A 16,367-nucleotide genomic window follows, 5' to 3' on the forward strand; every position below is an offset into this window, starting at 1 on the left:
GGGTCAAAATAACCCAGAAAAATGGATATGACCTACCAGTCCATTACTGGTTCATATTTACCTCTCTGTTGGGTTATATATTTGACCCACTATTGGGTGTTCTGTTTTTTTGCTTATGGATTTCCAAAAACATATTTCTTTACTTTATTTTACTTATGTACATCAAGGTGAAATAGGGCTGAAAAAATCAGCTGAAATAGACATAGGAGAATACATTATATTAATTTTTATATTTTTTATTGATTGCCACAAATGGGCTACAGTACAAAAGTAAAAAACACTGTTTCATTTCATTCAAACACTGTTTCATTTCATTTTGAACAACAATTTTACTAAAATCTAAAAAACATTTTACAAAAAACAAAAAAAAAACAAACAATTAACTAGCAATGCTCATAATACAGTAGTGTAGTGACAACAGTAGAGAGAACTTGTCCAAAATACCTGTGCATCCTGCAGGAGCTGATCTGGGAAATCTTTGACCTGTGGAAAACAGAAAAAATATAGGTGTTAACAAAAATACAATGGATGAAATGTGTCTTGTCCGAAACAGTCAGCCAGCTACTCTAGTGACTACCCTCTCTCAGCCTCTAGCCTACCATAACACAGAGTAAAAAGTATAGACACATGAAACACATCATACACTAAAATATGTCTTACTTTGAGGGATCCTGTGTGGAAGGTCTGGACGGGACAGATGGGACACTTGAAACACAAAGATTAAAAAGGTTAAAACAAAGATTAATGATTCTTTTAGGTAATCAGTGTCAGATCATATCGGATTCAGTCAGAATGACGTATGAATGAGGGCAGCCTTTTTGGACTCTGCACAGCCTAGCCTATGAGAGAGAGAGAGAGAGAGAGAGAGAGAGAGAGACTTTTCTTCCTACCCAAAATTAAAACTGAAACAGGCAGCCAGCTACTCTAGTGACTACCAAGTGGAATCTCTATCAGCCTAGTAGTAGAAACATTGTCTTTAATATAAAGATACCTGCTAGCTAGGCACCATGCTCTCGGGTCAAACTAACTTGACTGTATGTAGTTTTAGACTAAGACAGCTAGTTTGATTGCAGGAGAACAGACTAGACTGTACAGGTAATGTAACCGAAATGAGTGTCTGTGAGTGACACAGCTTTAATTGCTTACAAAGTTGCTTTACAGACTCTGTTCTGTGTCTGCGTGTTAATTAACTTACATTCAGGAGAGCTCATCACTGGGTGTCTCTTGTTGCCAATCATCTTGTGCCACTAGGAAATACAGAAAAAGGGCCCGTTACACAAATAACAGCATCACCCAGGTCCAACTAACAGAGCTAAACGAGTGACCCCACACCTGTGGTTCTCAAACTTTTTCTGTAATTTTTGTCATTCTCCATTTTGAATAGGACTGTGCTGTGTATTTTGTGTGTGTGTGCCTGTGTCAGTGTGTTCTCCATCTGCATGCTAAATAGCTTACGTTCAGGAGAGCCCAGCCCTTCATATTTGGCTTCCTTCTGCCAATTAACAGTTGTCACTATGAAATGATAACATACATTACATGTAAAATATCTTACTATCGTTAGTCTTCTGAAGGAGCTCTGGAAGAGGGTGGTGTGGAGGTCGCTGTAACAGTCCTTCGTCATTATCCGCTGTCATTAGAAAATAAAGAAAAACTAAATTATTGGAGTGAACAGTACGTCAAGTTTATCACAATTAGATAAACTAAAGTCAGTGGGCTGAGTAATTGCCACACATGCAACTCATCTTAACCCAGGTCAATATAAGAGGCTAACATTCACATACAGTATGTTAACAATAGGCTATTTACCAGGCCCTGTTTTGTTACAAGTATGTCTAGGTGGGCCATGGGATAGAAAATGTTGAGAACTCCTGGTTTAGGCTAAATAATTGTGATTTCAATTTTGACCTAAATTATGGTTATTATTCCATTATTGAGCAGCACAGCAACGAAAACGGCAAAAGCACAGCTGAGCTGTACAATACATCAAGTAAAAAAAAATTGCTGCTGTTGGGAGTAACTGTACATGGCTATGAAACAGACACACATAGTAAATGTAGGGAACAAACAGGGATATATTTGATTAAATAAGGGATTGATGAAGCAGTGGATTTCAGTATGTAAGGCAATGTTTGAATAGTAGGCTAGTTAGATATATCTGCTCATATATTGTGTTCCTGATGACAAACTTCACATGACTGAAACCAAAGTGAACTTCAGCTAAGAACCAAATTATAGATGCTAGGGTGATGATGGTCAAGGTTTTACTGTGTACCTGTGTTGCAGCTGTAAACTGGGCAGGATCTCGAATATGAGTGGGGCTGAACATTGCCTGTGGAACAGATAATCATGTACGGAGCATTAGTTTATAGACAATTTGAGGACCTTGTTATCAATACATTATATGACAAATATGTAGATTGTGATCTAGGCTACTGTGCAATGTGAATGTAGAGGATGTCATAAAAGCAAAATTACGTCCGAAGCGCCACTTCTAAGCTTGCATTGTCGTTTTCAGGTGAAATGGCCTTTTGATGATAGGAGCACTACTACTTTTATACATGATCGCATCAAATCGCTAGCGCTATTTTAAAAACAAACCCTTTCATTTTAGTAAACTATGTGTACACGAACAATGTTCTCAATGCTCGAGTTCATGTGTATAGACACTGATAATACTTCGGTCAAAGTTTCAAGTTGTGTTGAGCCTTCTTAGTGTTTTAAAAATACAGATTTTGACACGATCATGTATCAAAATAGTAGTGCATTCAAAAGGCCACCCCACCCGAAAACGACAACTCATAGAAGCTTAAAAATGGACGTAATTATGGTTTTAAACTAAAGTTTGATTCAGGTACATTCCCCAAAACACCCTAGGCTGCATTTTGGCAGAGTTACGCTTGAAGTTCCGATTTACTGTTTCTGTTCTGTTTAAATTGAACGTAAATGCCAAATATGTAGTCACCTCTAGTCCCTCAGATTCAAAAGAAGTGCCGAACTTCACCTCTGCTATGACTCCCTGCAATGGCCAGCGAAGTGGCAAGCTAACGTTAACGCTAACTAGCTAGCTTCTACCTACCTAACGTTTGCTGAAAACACATCCCGTTAAAGCACTTTCTAACCACAACAGACGTCATAGAATACAGTATCTGATTAAAAACACTTCTACAATGAGTTTACTTATGTGTTATCCTAAGTTAGCCAGTTGGCCTACAGTATGCAAGTTAGCAGCTAACATAACCAAATAGCTTGAAAAATAGCTTGTGTAGCAACGTTAACGTCACTGTTAATGTTAACCTTAATATAACGTTACTATCTTCAAAAAGTTAGCCTACACCGGATTAGTCTATGCATTCTACCAAATATCATATCATACATCATCATATAAATTGTGGCATATGGATTTTACACAAGTTCAACATACCTTCGAGCTTTCACTGCCGGCTTGTCGCTTGATGTGGAGGACCAACGGTTGCAATCAAATATTCTAGAACACTGTTCCAGGGGTACAAGACTGTTGTCTTCATGTCTTTGCGATTGTCAAGACTATATTATAATGACCAATGACAGGGTTAAAATTACCCAGGCACTGGGTGCATTACATGATTTTTTGTGCTCTCAGCCACTAACCCAGCACCTGGGTCTTAACAATAACCCAGCATGGGTTATGATAACCCAATAAAAAGTAAAAATGTTATTAACCCAGTGCTTTAGTTAAAATAATAACCCAGCACTTTTAAGAGTGTTGTATCTCAGACAGGGTGCAAGAAAATGAAACACCCAGTTTATATTTAGATAACATGAAACATCCCCAGTTTATATTTAGATGTGTACATGAGTCATTTTGCTGTTTTTTCCTAGAATTTGGCCAAGTGTATAAAAAGTTACAGTTTTTCTCAATTGCTAAAACACAATTTCTGAAACCTAGCTCAATTTTCTTAAAACATTTCAAATTTCATATTTTTCCGTCATTGTCTTTTGATGAATGAAAACATGTTCTATTATAGTAGCTCAAAATTGATCAGAACTTTCTACTTTGCTTTGCTCTTTGCATTTTTTTTTTGTTCTTCCTCCTCCTTGTTCTTACAGTACTGTACCCTGCATCTCGCAAACTTGTCCTTTGTCTGTGTTACTGTAACTCTTGTTCTTTGTTGATATGAACCTGCACCCAGCATATAAATAACAAAATTCCTCCGAGGTGCTGACAAGGGAAATTACTGTAAACTGTAAAAAACTTGATCACCGCACACTCTATCTCTTTCTTCTTTTTATTGATACCAACGTTTCGGCCTGTCGGCCTTTGTCAAGGTTCCTAGAGTGGATAATAGCAAGCAGTCTGGGCCAGATGTAGCCTACATACATTTGCGAATGTAGTGTTATCAGCGCCATGGACAAATCGCAGATAGCGAACGCAGTAGCCTAATACCCAAGTGTACGTCGTATTTATCAAACGTTCACTTCATTAGGTAGTCTGCTCCTTTCTCCGCCCCCTACCGCAATTTACGAATGTCCACAACTAAACGGCATAGCTTAAATACAAGTGCAGTTGAAGTTAACTGATGACAACATTAGAAAGAATCAAACGTCTAGCGATCATGAAACAATACAACATGATAAGGTGTCAACAAGCAGGGAGATAATGAAGATCAGTAGTTCTACTAAAGCTAATAGGCTATGGAAGATTGCTCAAATCTAAGATTGCTCAAATCTAGCAAGTAGGAAAGTTTAAGTGAATGACATGAAAGTAAAAGTAAGACATTCGAAAGGCCAACGAAAGTTAAGGTTGCGTTTGATATAGTAGGCTACAAAGACGCCAAACTGGTGCTCTAAATAGCGATTCTGTCTTTGAAAGGTTCTCTTATTGACGCATTTAACTGCAATTTGGATTAACACCTGCTTTTACAAGGCGAAAGTATTTAGGCGCAGAATAGACGTGTGCATTCACGAGCAGTTTTTATACCGTGGAATACATAATTAGGTGATCTTTACGCTTCCCCTCCCATCTCTTTATGCTAAACTCCCACTTTCCCCATGACCCTCCCATGAATGCATATGCATGGCACGGAAAAATGCAATTTGCCATTTCAGCTCCCGCAACAGGCAGTTTGCGCTTTTACCTCATAATTGCGGCCTGTTCCTGTACCTGGCAATGATTTTACACGCACGTTGCAAAATAAATACGCCTGAAGTGGGCGCAAAAGTGTCAGTAGATCTGGCCCCCAGTGTCAAACAAGGGCATTCTGGGTATTATACCAGGTGTGCAATTAGGCTAGATCTAAAAAAAATCAATTATGAACTTGCACCCAGTCAAAATCTATTGAGAAATCAGTACTGTAAACAAATGAAAAGCACAATGTTCAATGTACTACAGAATACAATTCCCACCTTCAACAACCTGTTTGCTCTCTGTAGACCTACTGGCTTATATTGGTTGTGTCACATCATTTGAAACAAGTTAAATCAATTTTGAGTAGTTGTGTTTAATCAATGACATGTCTGCTCTATTTGTATTTCATTGTTGCCACTTGTGTTTACCAGTATGGCTGACATGTGCATTAGAGTGCAGAATGTGTTTTTGAGAATAAGAATGTGTTTAGAGTTTTGCTAGAAATTGAAAGTGAGATCTGCAAATTGTGTTTTACCATTAAGGTATTGACAACAGACTGAACAATTAGCTAAATGAGTTCAGACAACTGAGAACTTTCTTCAGCCAATGGGTTTTAGTGTTTTAGCAACTGAGAAAAACTGAAAAGAGATTGATTTCTCACTCTGAGCTTAGAAAATGTGTTGAAAGCTAATGAGGCATGGAACAGTTGTCTTGTAATTATTCTGTCCTACCACCAGTTTTTACAAACCACAGCAAAAGTGTGTCACAGACTTGCACTTGCAACTTAAGGACAGCTAGGTCTGCAAGGAATTAAATGTTGTTTTGTTTATTTTTAGTTTGGAAACAAGCATCCTTGGAAATGTCAAGCACCCACTGGGGATCTAGGCAGAAGGGGACCATCATGCTTTAAGGAATTCTGAATCCTGATGACTGTGAGATTCAGAACAAAACAATCAAATAAACAAGCAAACCATCAAATGAACGGAAATATTTAAGGACTACAAGTCCCACATGTACAGTACCCTCCATAATTATTGGCACCTCTGCTAAAGTTGACTAAAAAGAGGAATATAAAATCATCTTTTGGGAATTGATCTTAATGCCTTAAGTAAAAAATGAGGAAATATCCAACGGACGCCAATTTTCTTTGTGAATGAATAATGTATCATAAATAAGTAAATGTTCTTCCTTAAAATACAGGGGTCATATGTTAAATTCCCATAGAGGCAGGCAGATTTTTATTTTTAAAGGCCAGTTATTTCATGGATCCAGGATACTATGCATCTTGATAAAGTTCCCTTGGCCTTTGGAATTAAAATAACCCCACATCATCACATACCCTTCACCATACCTGGAGATTTGCATGTTTTTTATTTCTCTTAGCCTATTAGCTGGTTTGATTTGCATTGAGCTCAATGAGCATAAAAATAAAACCATGGTGATTTGCTGGTTGATCAACTTGTCTGACTACCCTATGATGGCTTGTCTGGCTTCCAGGATAGGTAGGGTGGCTAATAATTCTGAATAACGGGACATCTATGAAGTATATCTGGAATTAATGGACTCGGCGGAGGAAACTCCCCTTTGCCTCTGCCTCGTCCATTAATTCAGTATATCAGGACACCTTGTGGCCGTTATCCCTTACATATTATGCATGTTATTACAATGTTTAATTACCTCAACCTGTTCTTGCACTGAAATAGTTTTTTATTTTACCTTGTCTACATTACACTTTACTCTCCTATTTGTCTATATTATTTATGCTGGTCTCTAGACCTTACTCTTGCACTGTTGCACTGTTGGACTAATGTTGGACTACTTTTTGCACCTTCACCATGACACTCACTCTCTTGAGCACCTTGCCAGGCACACATAACTAAGGACTATGGTTGTACTACTGTTTGCACCTTCACCTTGACACTCACTCCTTTTAGCACCTCACCAGTCCTGGCCCTGTCACTACAAGCGTCTTATGCTTGATCAGCCTCAAGCACATTGCACTTTCTTAATTTAACTTATATAGTGTATTTAGTATTTAGTTTTCTTATCTGTCTTATCTTCTACTGTCTTTATTGTACAGTGGAGTTTAGTTATATGTTTATACTTATACTTATGTTTACCATTTCTGCTGTAAGTGCATGTTGTGTGTTATGTCTGTATGCTACTGAGACCCTTGAATTTCCCCTTGAGGATCAATAAAGTATCTATCTATCTATCTATCTATCTATCTATCTATCTATCTATCAATGTAAGATGCTGCCAGTGGGCCCATTGTTATGCCCATGAGTCATGACCATGCCTAGGCATCCAGGTGTTTCCTCCCTGTTATTGTAAACAGTAGAGGGTTTGTTTTTAGTCGTTTTTATTGCCAACCAGGGATCAAGAAGCCATTGGAGTTAGGATAGTATATCTGTCAGTGAGGATAGCACACTTTTGAGATTCGAACATACACACAATTTCAAAAGTAGTTGGAGTTATGTAATCACTGTGTCAGTATGCATTTCTAGGTCAGCTTGCTTCTGTATATTAAAACCACAACTGCCTTCCTGCTGTCTTCCTGTGCATGGTGAGAATAGTTCAAATGAAAAAATACAGCTGACTAAGCATGGGGGTTTTCTCCAGTTGTTTAGAATTTTATTCCATGAATATGGTCAAGAATGACTCCAGACCAGTAAGGAAGGCCTGGAAGGAGGCTGATACACTTTGGCGCATATGATTTAATATATGTAAATATGATTTATTCCTCAAAATAAAAGGCTATTCAATCTTACCAATCAAACCATAGGTAACCATCAATTCAGTGTCTGGCCCTGCATCAAATTTGTTCTTGATTGTTCTGGTATACTCATCAGAGCACCTAATTTGTCACACCAGATACTTTATTGGCTCTTTGTCAAACTTTGAACTATAGCAGGGGTTTTCAATTGGTTGTGACATAGGAACCACATTCTGACTAAGAAAGCAATCTGCTGAATACAAACTAGTGATTCCCATGGTGAAACTACATAATTTGATGACTGGTCAAGGACCACCGGCAATGCCTTCATGGATCACCAGTTGGCACGGGCCAATGGCTGAAAACCATGTGAAATACAGTGGTGTATGACTTAATGTCTGTGAATAAAGGGGGAATAGAGAAAAGAGGGGCATGGTGGAACAACCAGGCGGGGCAAAGCAAGACAGGTTTATTTATACAAGACATTTCAGAGGCGAGTCAATTCAGATTAATTATGCAGAAACTAGAGTTGGCAGACCAAAGGGTAAGCCCACAATATCATCGCAACTTATTCACTTATACATTTATTCCTACTAAAGAGGGGCAAAATTTGCTGTAACAGCTGGCCTACTGTATACTCGGGGACGTGCACAGGGCAGGGCTAAAGTTTTCCTCTTTGACTGAGATGCCCCTTCCAAAAAAAAAAAATATTATTTCAGGTATTAAAGCAACACCAAACAGTTTTTTATACCTTAAAATAATGTTTCCAAAATAGTTTCAGTGGTTCATCAACTCGTAACAGGGTGAACAGCAATTCTGCATTCGCTTCGCGGCCCTCTATCGGCTATAACCGCACTATGTAAGTTTGCCAGATCAGGTAGCGGATCTGTAGTTCGATGGAATGAGACATAAGAACCTACAAATTTGACTTGCATCTGATGTCACAATACATCGTACTTTTATAAGTCATGCAAAATATTCTACCTTGTCTGTGGACATTGTTATTTGCAAAGCCGGTGCTGGATAAACAAATAGCGTGCGTGCGACAGAGGGAAAGTTCTTTGGTGTTGCTTTAAAGTTATCCCTTGCTGAGTGAGTGGACGAGCAGAGATGTCTAGGGATATGACAGATGGGCTAGATGAAACTTTGAGAATTCAAAATTCAAATTGTGTTAGAAAAAAACAGTCTGGGCGCAGAGATATCATGTCATATCATATCATATCAACAGTAGGCCTACTTTTCTCACTCACTACAGCACGGACAATCTCTGCACCCAAGTAGCAGTGCTTCGCCCCAATATAGTCCCAAGTCAATATATCTGCCTAGGGGATCACCTCATCTTAATCTGCATTGCCATTTGTACTCGTTGTGAAGACGGAGGCCACAAGAAGTAATTATTAGGTATTTTTTTTGTTGGCTCACTTTTATTCACAACGTACTATCTGGCTACAAAGAATTCCATTCACTATGCTTCGCCAACCCAGCGGGGGCACTACCGGACTACGACAATGCATGCACGGAGACAAAAATGTTTTTGTTCACCTAACAGTGAATAACCCAATTTTATAAAACGGTGGTGTGTTCCTTTAAATATATGCTTTCATTATTTCATTATTCTCCAATTTATATAGGCAACTATCTAAATAATTTTTTTCTTCCGATGTTCAATTTGATGACTTACGATAAAAATCCTGTAGATGGCGCTTGTAAATCGAACAGAAATCCTCTAGTATTGCCTTAATTTTACGACATATATCCTCTTCTCATCAGTCTACTTTTCTACCTTGTGCACAAGCAGACATGAAGCTGACCTTATCAAAATAAACAAAGGCAAGATGCAGCTAACTTGGAACGGCGTTAGCCCCAAGCCAGGCTACTTCTGTTAAAGAAGCCCTATGCAGGTCTGGTTATTCCTTCGCTGTTTCTGAGTTTTCGCCTGATTTGGGCTCGCATTTTTCACGACATAGCTCCCCCTGCAGCTTCGGTAGCAAGTGACTGCTACGCTAAACCCCCACTAGCTAGCGAGCTAGCCATCAATAAACCAAGCTAAACACATAGGGCTCACAATAAAACGGTCGAGCAAACACATTGTTCAAGAGACTATCAAATCACATTAAAAAAACGAAGTTCACCCATGGGTAGGCTACTTACAATTTCAACAGCAAAAAAGCCAAGTCGGAGTTTTGCAGTCTTCTTAGAAACTACAATCTGACTACATTTTCGTGTATTTCCGCCGAGTTACATCCGGATGTGTTCGGACCGCGACAAGAAAGTTGCATATTCGGTTTTTCCGCGGAGAAGCACTAGGGGGAGACGAAGCACCCACCAAACGACCCAAAAAGTGTTGTAGAACCATCACAACGACTCTCAACCTGCATAATTAAGGTAATTTTTGCTAAAATTGTTGCATAGGTCCTCTTTAAGCGCCGCCTTCATTAGCGAGGTTGATGGAATACCCCTCTGAAGGCTAATGAATAACTTTAGACAACAGGTACTCCTAAACTGGCAGCATGGAGCGTTCAGAAACGAAAGCTACGTTGATTGATATGACGCTGCTGCTAAACATGTTTTTCTAAATATCCTCATCTGGAGTATCCCTACAGAGCACAGTTTAACATGTAAGCTAATGTGAACACTGTTCCGACAACATTAGCCTATTGGTTTAGACAAACTAAACAGCAGAATCTGCATAGCCTAGGGCAGGCCTGCAGGTGTACGGCCGTACGCACTGTGCGTACCATCAGGCTACTCAACAAGAGAGAGAATTTCCCCTGTGTGTGTGTGTACACGTACAGTATTCACCATACCTGTCAACACTCCCGTTTTTCCCGGGTTTCTCCCGTATTTCAAGGTCATCTCCCAGCACCCTCCCGTTTTGTTATTTCTCCCGGAAAAGTCCCGTAATTTCCATGGCCATCAAACTTCATTTTAAAATCATTGATCCATTCAGGTTGCCAGGTTGTGTATGAAATACTACACATACACGATCACTTAGTTTAAATTTCAACTGTTTTGTCATAGGCTAAAACCTGGCAACCCAAAACCCAAATAAGGAAGCGGGTGCCAACTGCGCAGCCTGAGTCTCGTCGTAAGCAAGCGGGCTAGTTGAATGGCCTCCTCCAGAACGATCTGTTGTGAAATTGTTGGGAATGTAATTGATTAACACATCACATAAACTGTTATTGAGTGTCGTTGATACACTGAATTTGTTCCCTCGGAACCAAATCTGACAGCAAGCAGCTTTGGAGTTTTAGAAGTAGGCTGCAGGCAGGCAGCTGGTGGATACCGGTACATAACTGGCATGCGTAAGGTAATGGTAAGGTAAAAGCAACGACCGAAATGCAGTTAACTGGCTTTCATGTTAACTGGCTGGACTGTTTACTTTGCCTCTGCGTTAACTCCAGAGGCAAAGTAAACAGTCCAGCCAGTTAACATGAAAGCCAGTTACCGTATAACAGACATCCCAAGTCTCCCGGAAGTTCCGGGAGTCTCCCGCATGTTGATAGTGGCTCCCTGACGCCCGCAAATTAGATAAAATCTCCCGGGATCTAGAGCGAGCGATCACACAGACCGAGACTTAAAATCGCGTGTGCATCTGAGTGTAGCGCCCTTATTAGACATTCTCTGGTAGCGCGCACACGACAGGAGGGAGAGAGAGGGGTGTTGCGTGTGTGCCTGAGCGCATCCAAGACAGAGAGCATCCTGATTGGCCTGTTTCGCTAAATCAACCAATCAGTTTTCAGTGTAGGCGAGCTTTTTATCTCTTTTCTCCCGAACTTACAGTTTTTTCTGAATGCTTAAACACAACTGTGATTCTTATAGCACAATTTCTAAAACTATTAATACTTATAGCAAAACTACTCACTGAGTTCGCAAAACTAAAAGCACAAACACTGCTTTGCACTCAGTTTGCAATTTTGTAACACACACTTTGCACAACTGTAGGCACAATTCACTGCACTTACACTATTTTGCCAACTCTCTGGCACACATTCTCATGTGAAAACTGTTTTAGATAATTAGTTCACTTTGCAATCAGCCTAAGCACTATAAATAAGCCACAGGTAATGTACAATGGGTACAATGGAGGGAATAGGAAGAGTGAGAAGAGAAAGAAATAGCCCTTTTACAGCAAAAAAAAAACAGTCTCATGTGGGGATATTGTCATCTCAGGCCAGGATACGTCATTCCAGAATATATTTTTCCCGGTGCCTTGGACTAGGACATTGCATGTGATGTAGACGGAATTTTGAGAGAGACGACCCGATGTAGACTGATTTGTTTTGTCTCAGTGAAATTGCTATTTTGTGTTTTGACTTGGAAAAACAGACGTGTGTTTGTTTTGATGTATGTAAATAAACACCAATACTTACAGTAAAGTTTGGATCCCTGTATGTTTACAGAACTATGACAAAAGTATGACCTCAAACTGACATAGTCTACCTTGTGCACAGAGAAAGCAAAAGCCAGATGTGTTTTTTATTCAGACCATCAGTGTGTAGTTGGCACATTGTGTGCTTATTATTGTGATGGCTTGTGTTTACTGTTTGATACGAAAACACAATTTTTACGAAGGTGTGAAGAGTTAAGCAAGGTGTGTTGGCTTTTGCAAGAGAACTACGATGTTTTGCTGATTGGGTGAGAGGTTTTGCCATTTGTGTGTAGAGTTTTGCAAAAAAAGCCATAGTTACAAAAAATGTGCTTAAGCAATCAGAAAAAACTGTAATCAGTTCAGTGTATCTAGGAACAGGAGCGTCATGGCAGAGTCAGTGCCCCCAAAAAAGGAAAATGTAAGACCCATTTCAAAGTGTACCCTTGTCTCATAATCATAAGAGTAAAAAAGAATGATAGGCCTAGTTTTGCACGCAGCACTGTTTGTAACAGTGACTTTAGCATTGCCCATGGCGGGTTAAATGATTGCAAAAAACATGTTGAGGTGAGTTTAACTAGTGTCAATTCATGTGCATATTATTCAGGCCTATACTAGATGGCTAGTTGCCAATGCTACATGAAAAGACCAAACTACCAAAATCTACATACTTTATTTTCACAATTTCTATCTATAGGCCTTATTTGGTGTGCTGACTAGACATTATTGAACAAACATATTAATCTGTATTTCAGTAACTAAGTAGGCAAAAGTTTTTATTATTAATATTATTATTATTTATTAATTAATTTATTATTTTTTTTTTTTGGGGGGGGGGGGACTTCGTGATACCTCCCTGAAATTACTTTTTGCAGGTTGGGATGTCTGGTATAACACCGGATCTGTGTTTGCATATTTAATACGTTTCATACACGTGAATTCACTCCCTGTGAGAACAATGTAAAAAGAACTTACATACCAAAACAAAAAACAAGAAAACAGTGATTCCAAGGCAGGGGTCTCTAAACGACCCTTTGCTGATCTATTGAACGTCTAGCATGGGAGGAAAGCCTCTCCTGTTCATGAGGTGAGGGCCTCCCCTAAAAAATAAAAAATATTCAAAAAAGAAATTACAGGTGGTTTTAACTCCACCTGTGTCTCCAGCTTCAGATCTCTTCTGCTGAGTGAGAAATAAGTCTCTTCCTACAACAAGAGGTGTATTTGCACCCTGTCCTCTGTACACCCATATAATATGAAAATTAAGTACTTGTGAAGTGAACTGAAAATTTTATTATCCAGACTAAAATCGCCAGCTATGGGATATATAAAACAGAAATAAAACATTGGCTGCCTTTCAATAAATGTATAAGTAAAAATAAATAAATAAAAATTGTGACCATTGGTCAGCTTTAAACTTCAACCAAAATATTCTCTTTTCCAAAGGCAGGGAAATTAAAAGTATTGTATGATTTAAATTACATGGAAAACAATTTCCATAATGGTTTGACACATTAAGCTCACATAATCAACATAACCATGTCGCATTCTCTCTCAGTGCGTTAAGGAATGCTGAACTCGAGAGGAAAGAAAAATAAAGAGAGAGAAAAAAAAGTGGTTGCATTAATAATAAGAGTGGTAAAACAAAATATGTCCCCATAGTTCTCTATGAGTGCATACCTAAAAGGCATCACTCTGCATTTGAAACGGTCTCACCAGGTACGTCGACAAATCCATGCATCGCTCGCAGTAGGTTGCCGTCTATCCGCGCTCGGCTGCTCTTCCCACTCCAACCCATGCGATGCCGATCTCTCTCCAGTCGTTCCTCTTTGGATAGCTCCACTTCGATTCCCAAGTGTCGCAGGCCGTCTGCTGCCTCCCACGCAGAATCGAAAACCAGGGTTGTATCTTGAGTGAACACCTTCAACTTCGCTGGGTAGGGGCTTTGGAATTTAATTTGTTTAGCTTTCAATTGCTTTTTGATGGACGCATATTCCATTCTCCTCTCCTGCAGCTTAGGTGAGTAATCATGGCTCAGCGTAATTTTCTCTCCCCTGTAAGTTAGATTCTTCTCCTTCCACGCTTTCTCTAGCACTAGTTTGTGACACCGTCACATTAATTTAAGTGTTCCTTTACATTTATTATTGCACGGAACATTATCTTAATTTCCTATAATGTTTATGTATGAGGAATGATATTCATATGTATATCTGTGTAATATATGTATTGTCCACTGTGGTTTTGGTAAGAATGTGGGGTATCTCTTTAAGGCCTCGGCCGCCCGCGATTGCGAGGACCACGCATACAAGCTTACTTAGGTGGGTGCGTCAGGTGTTTGAAAGGGCGGTGGAGAGATTCAGCAAATGCAGGGTGTTTGAATGCGTGGCGCCAGTATTGTTTGCTGCAGCCACATAGAGAGAAAGCTAGTTCCCTTGGGTTTGAGAGCTCAAAAAACACGTCTTAAGAGACTGCTTTAAGGGAGGAGAGGCGAAAACATTGTGCAACTGCATAGACTGTACCTCATACGCGCGTCTCCAGCAAGAGGACGTGCCCGGACCCCAAACTTCAACTTCGCGGGTTAACGTTGCTCGACGTTCAACGGATCTGGTGAGATCTATCTCGTTTGGGTATTTTTTGGCGTGGTATACCACTAAAATCAGCGCTTGACCTTTTGCCTTTTTTGTTGTGGATTATTTATTTTTCGTTGGCGCTCCGACAGAGGATTATTCTCGCGGCCTACCTGTTTCCGGGTTGGAATATAAAGACTATAGCGCGATCCTGGGAAAGACCTGAAGTTTTCGTTTAGTTTGGACTTTTAGTTTAATTTTGGGGACTGAGACAAAGGGGGGGGGGGAGATTCACGTATTGTGTGGTTGCACGGGATAATTGGTGTAATAATAATATACTGCGTTAAGCGTGTCATTCAATTCAACTGTTTGGTGCGTCTTTTCTTTTTGTTCAGCGCCGTCTGAATATTTGTTGGTTGCTGTGTGCTTTATTAACGGCAGTATACCGGCTCTTATGCATATGTGTTTGTGTAATAAGGCAAAAAGTATTTGTGACAGTATTGAAGCGTTTGGTTATTGTCGATTACTACTTTCATTCCCAAGAACCCCTTGTGCGTTTATAGTAACACAGCTGTTTAAAAAGGACGTAAAGGGCTGATTGTTACAAGTTGTTTAGTTTGAAAGCTGTGGAATTTCAAGACAAAAGACCTGGAACTTGCCGTTTTGCTGGTGGGTTTTTGTAGAAGGGACCTGTGAGCACGGTCCAGTCGTAGCTCAAACTCGGCCGGCAGTTTAAGAAGTTTGCGGAGAAATTGGTCAATCCACTGGACTATATCTCCTTCCTCTGAGCATTCTTTAATTCCGTAAATCCTCAGATTCTCTCGACGTGACGCATTCTCCAGCGTTTCACAGCGAGCCTCCAGCTGTCTGTCACGATGCAGGAGAAAAGACAGTAGCTGTGTGTGCCGGTTGTGCTCATCCTCCATAGTGCTCACTCGTTCCTCCACCTCGGTAATTCTCCCCCCCAGACCTCGGACAGTTTGGTCCATGTTGGCAACTTGTTCGGAAAGGTTTTTCAAGCGTCTCGTTTACTTCTTGTCGAAACTTTCCGAGTTCAGTTATGATGGTGACATTGATGTCACTGTCAGGACCTTGCGTGGATTTGCTAGTCTCACCGGTCATGGCTAGGTTAGCTGGCATGGATGTGCTATCCTTGTTGAAGTAATTCGATTTTTCCTCTTCCTTTGACTTCGTGGCTTTAGTTTTTCCTTTGTTATGACTCATCTTTATGTTAGGCGCCAAGTTTTTCAAACTATGGGGACTAGCTGGCAGAGACTTTCTAATGAGGAGACACAGCACTCAAAGAATGTTGTTGAAGGTATGTTGTAAAAACATTGGGAAAACATCATTTGTTGTGAATTCGCAGCTGGAGCAAGGTTGGTGTGGCGTGATTCGTGAAGCCTTGCACACACGCAGTTCTGCCCGAAATAGATGCCCGATAAGTGCCCAAAAAGCGTTACAATATGGCTTCCGAGTGGAGGGACTTGCCTAAAAGGGCTTTGTAATAGGCAGATAATTTCACAAATGCTTTCAAACTTTTGAATGGGCTACATCAAATCTACTGGGCTTATATACCAATCCAAATAAAATTTTACCCATTATCATTTAACATTG

The sequence above is a fragment of the Alosa sapidissima genome, chromosome 20, assembly GCF_018492685.1.
Source record: "Alosa sapidissima isolate fAloSap1 chromosome 20, fAloSap1.pri, whole genome shotgun sequence".
NCBI lineage: Eukaryota > Metazoa > Chordata > Actinopteri > Clupeiformes > Clupeidae > Alosa > Alosa sapidissima.